Consider the following 5,088-nt stretch of genomic DNA (forward strand, 5'->3'; position numbering starts at 1 on the left):
CTTGTCTGCTCTGGGCCTCAGTTACCTCATGTGTAAAATGGGGATTAGATCTTACTCCCTCCTACTTAGACTGTGAGCCCCATGCGGGACAGGAACGGACTGTGTCCATTCTGACTAGCTTGTATCTACCCCGGCGCTCCGTCCAGTGCTTGGCAAAAAGCACTTAACAAATGGCCCAGCACTTCCATACATTTCTTTAAACCACGGATTGATCACTGTAGGTAGAGTAAGTAGGCCCAGAGTCGACCTGGCACCCAGGGCCTGTTCCTCTACCTTTTTCATGTAGGAGGAGCGTATCAGTCGAACCTGCTGGACTGCAATGACTCGACTTTCTTAATCCTCCAAGGAGACATCACAAAGACCTGGGTTCTAATTCTGGCTCTGCCACTTGTCTGCTCTGCGTGAGAAAGTCACTCAACCTCTCCGTGCCTCAGTTACCTCATCTGGAAAACGGGGAGGAAATGAGTGGGAGACACCGAGCAGCGTACGCAGATGCGGCTGTTCTCGATGGACACCTTGGGTTCAACGTGGGCAGGGAATGTCACTGCTTATTGTTATGTAGTGCTTTCCCAAGCGCTTAGTACAGTACTCTGCGCACAGTAAGCGTTCAGTAAATACCAATGAATATGTCTACCTCATCCTCCCACCCAAAAACCTCCTCCAAACCTAACTTTCCTAGCACAGTTGACATCCCCACCATCCTCCTCTTTAGAATATAAATTCGTTGAGGGCAGGAATGTGTCCCTAACACTGTTGGACTGTCCCCTCCCAAACGCTCAGTACAGTGCCCTGCATATAATGAGCGCTCAATAAATACGATCGATTGTTCTGCACACAGTACAGGGGGCGTGGACAGAGTACGGGCCGGGGAGCCAGGAGGGCCTGGGTTCGAATCGTGGCTCGGTGGAAAGAGCCCGGGCTTGGGAGTCAGAGGTCATGGGTTCGAATCGCGGCTCTGCCATTTGTCAGCTGTGGGACTGTGGGCAAGTCACTTCACTTCTCTGTGCCTCAGTTATCTCATCTGTAAAATAGGGATGAAGACTGTGAGCCTCACGTGGGACGACCTCATTCCCCTGTATCTCCCCCAGCGCTTAGAACAGTGCTCCGCACATAGGAAGCGCTTTACCAATACCAACATTATTATTATTACTATCCCGACTCCTCCACTTGTCTGCTGTGTGACCCTGGGCAAGTCACTTGGCTTCTCTGAGCCTCAGTCACCTCATCTGGAAAATGGGGGTGAAGATGGTGAAGCCCACGGGGGACAGGGACTGGGTCCAACCTGATGACCTTGTATCTCCCCCAGCGCTCAGAACAGCGCCTGGCGCACAGTAAGCGCTTAACAAAAAGCAACATTACTTACCATTATTATTATTCTTTGCCGCCTTACTTGTTAGTTTGGCCGCGGCCGCCAGGCCCCAAAATGGCGCCTTCCGCCCGACGGCCGCGGGAGCCGGAAGTGCCCGGCGCGTGACGCAGAGCCACTTCCGGCCCCCGCGGAGCGCGCATGCCCACAACCCTCACACTCCCCGGCGGGGGGGGAGGCGGGCCTCCGCAGAGGGGGGAGGGGGGTCGTGACTGTGCGTGTGCGCGCGCATGCGTCGGAGGAGGCCTCCGTGCGCCTGCGCGCGGGGGGGGGAGGGCGCCGAGCGCGTGGCGGGGGGCACGTGATGTCCTGGGGTGACCACGTGCTTGCTGGGCGTCAATCCGTCAGGCCGATTTAGTGAGCGCTTGTGGGGGGCGGGGAGCACTGTAGTAAGCGCTTGGGAGGGGACCACAGTAAATTCACAGTCCCTGCCCACAATGAGCTGTGTAGGACTGTCCGTGTATGCAGGTGAGTTTGTGAGCGCTCCCATGTAAGCAAGCAGATTTTTTTAGTCGTTTTGTTAAGTGCTCATTTACTTCTTTAGGGTACCTAAAACATAATCCTGATAATTATGGCATTTGTTAGGTGCTTACTACGTGCCAGGCCCTGTACTAGGCACTGGATACAAGCAAATTGGGTTGGACATAGTCCCTGCCCCACCTGGGGCTCACAGTCTTCAGCCCCATTTTATAGATGAGGAAACAAAGGCCCAGAGAAGGGAAGTGATTTGCCCAGGGTCACACAGCAGACAAGCGGCAGAGTTGGGATTAGAACCCATGACCTTCTGACTCCCAGCCCCGTGCTCTATCCATATCAATCCTATGTAATAATAATAATAATGTTGGTATTTGTTAAACGCTTACTATGTGCAGAGCACTGTTCTAAACGCTGGGGTTGACACAGGGGAATCAGGTTGTCCCACGTGGGGCTCACAGTCTTAATTCCCATTTTACAGATGAGGGAACTGAGGCACGGAGAAGCAAAGTGACTCGCCTACAGTCACACAGCTGACAAGTGGCAGAGCTGGGATTTGAACCCATGACCTCTGACTCCAAAGCCCGTGCTCTTTCCACTGAGCCATGCTGCTTCTCAATGTACTGAGCAGTTCATTCAGTCGTATTTACTGAGCACTTACTGTGTGCAGAGCACTGTACTGAGCACTTGGAAAGTACAGTTTGGCATCAGATAGAGACAATCCCTACCCAACAACGGGCTCACGGTCTAGAAGGGGAGAGACAGACAACAAAACAAGTAGACAGGCATCAATAGCATCAAAATAGATACATAGAATTATAGATATATACACATCATTAATAAATAGAATGATAAACATGTAGAAATATACACAAATGCTGTGGGGTGGGGAGGGGATTAGAGCAGAGGGAGGGAGATGGAGAAGAGAAGAGGAGCAGTGGAAAAGGGTCAGTCTGGGAAGGCTTCCTGGAGGAGGTGAGATTTCAGGAGGACTTTGAAGGGTGGGAAGAGAGTTAGTTTGAAAGAAGTGAGGAGGGAGGGCATTCCAGGCCAGAGGGAGGACGTGGGCCAGGGGTTGACGGCGGGACAGGTGGGAACGAGGCACAGTGAGGAGGTGAGCGGCGGCAGAGGAGCGGAGTGTACGTGCTGGGCTGCAGAAGGAGAGAAGGGAGGTGAGGTAGGAGGGGGCAAGGGGATGAGAAGCTTTAAAGCCAATAATGAGAAGTTTTTGCTTCATACGAAGGTTGATAGGCAACCACTGGAGACTTTTGAGGAGGGGGGTGATGTGCCCAGAGCGTTTCTGAAGAAAGATAATCCGGGCAGCAGAGTGAAGTAGAGACTGAAGCGGGGAGAGACAGGAGGTTGGGAGATCAGAAAGGAGGCTGATGCAGTCGTCCAGTCGGGTTATGATACAAAGCACTGTACTAAGCACTTGAGACAGTACAAGAAAACAGTGTAACAGAGTTGGTAGGCACTTTCCTTGTCCATAATGAGTTTACCGTCTAGAAGCAGTGATAGTTTTTATTGAGTGCTTACTGTGTGCAGAGCACTTGGGAGAACTGAGTTGGTTGACACGTTCCCTGGCCGCAACAAGGGGAGCCGTTAGCATGATTAAGGTGTATTGTATCTCCTAAGTGCTTAGTACAGTGCTCTGCACATAGTAAGAGTTCAATAAATATCATTGACTAAGAGGAATTTGAATTGGAAGGGGCAGGAATTCATCATACATGGGATAGGCCCCGTGGGGAAAAATGCAGCAGGGAAGTTTTAAGGGATCCAGCTTTCCAGAGATGAAATTTTAAAAATAAAAGATTCTTTATCACATGACAGCTTTTTCTGTCTCACACACACATATACTCTCACACGTCTCTTCATTTCTCTGTGCCTCAGTTCCCTCATCTGTAAAAAGGGGATTAAGACTGTGAGCCCCATGGGGGACAGGAACCGTGTCCAACACGATTAGCTCATATCCACCCCAGTGCTCCCCTCTCAGGATGGCACCTGGAGAGTTTCCAGTCCTCTACCAGTCTTGGCTACAGGAGGGAGAGTCAAGCAGAGGCCTACCCATTCCATTCCTAGCTTGAGCAGTGACTAGCGAGCAGCAGGCCATCTGCTACAAGTCAAAACTCCCCCTTGCTGGGCAGCAGAGGCACCGGAGAGAGTCCAGGGCGGAGGTTCGAGGTTACTGTGTGGAAGGAGGCGGGCAATGGTAAACCACTTAGGGATTTTTCCCAAGAAAATCTATGTATCCACTACCGGAATGATGGCAGATGGAGGTGGAGCGTTCTGGGAGAGATGTGTCCATGGCGTCACTATGGGTCAGAGATAACTCTACAGCATAAGACAAGACCCCAGTACTCAGTATGGTGTCTTGCACTTAGTAAGCACTTGGCGAATTTATTACACACACACTTGCCCTTTCTCTCTCTTTCCCTTTCTCTCTCTTTCCCTTTCTCTCTTTCCCTCTCTCTCTTTCCCTCTCTCTCCCTCTCTCTTTCTCTTTCCCTTTCTCTTGCTCTTTCCCTTTCTCTCCTTCCCTTCCTCTCTTTCCCTTTCACTCTTTCCCTTTCTCTCCCTTTCTCTCTCTCATTATTTCTCTTTCCTTTTCTCTCTTTCCCTTTCTCTTGCTCTCTTTCCCTTTCTCTCACTCTCATTCTTTCTCATTCTTTTTATCTTTCTTTCTCTCTCCCATGCTCTTTCTCTCCCTGTTCTCCTCCTCCCTTGTTTCCCCCCTTGCTCCCCCCATTCTTCCCTCTCTTACTTCCTCCCCCTTTGATTCCTCCCCCATTCTCTCCCCCCATTCTCTCCCCCCTCTCGTGTTCTCTCTCCCCCTCTCGTGCTCTCCCCATCTCGTGTTCTCTCCCCCACCCCTCGTGTTCTCCTCCCATGCTCTTTCTCCCCCTCTCGTGTTCTCTCTCCCCCTCTCGTGCTCTGCCTCCCCCTCTCGTGTTCTGTCTCCCCCTCTCGTGTTCTCTCTCCCCCTCTCGTGTTCTCTCTCCCCCTCTCGTGTTCTCTCTCCCCTTCTCGTGTTCTCTCTCCCCCTCTCGTGTTCTCTCTTCTCCTCGTGTTCTCTCCTGTCCTTGCCCCCCTGCTTTGCCCCCCTTTGTTCCTCCACTAAGCTCCATCAGACAGCCTGAGGGATGAAAGGCAGAGAAGCAATAACCACAATATTGTCTGCCACAATAAGGCTTTAAAATCAGCCCTGTAAGGCTTCTTCCCACAGGATCTAAGACAGGTTCTGAACAAGA

At 51.5% G+C, this 5,088-nt stretch overlaps 1 non-coding gene across 1 annotated transcript; it reads right to left on the reverse strand.

Annotated features, from left to right (window-relative positions):
* Positions 1-249: 249 nt before the first annotated feature.
* Positions 250-370, reverse strand: MIR1348 (microRNA mir-1348). The gene has a single exon (NR_034701.1). It is a non-coding gene; the product is annotated as a microRNA mir-1348 (primary transcript).
* Between the last annotated feature and the right edge of the window lie 4,718 nt (positions 371-5,088).

The sequence above is a fragment of the Ornithorhynchus anatinus genome, chromosome 5 (assembly GCF_004115215.2).
Source record: "Ornithorhynchus anatinus isolate Pmale09 chromosome 5, mOrnAna1.pri.v4, whole genome shotgun sequence".
NCBI classification, from domain to species: domain Eukaryota; kingdom Metazoa; phylum Chordata; class Mammalia; order Monotremata; family Ornithorhynchidae; genus Ornithorhynchus; species Ornithorhynchus anatinus.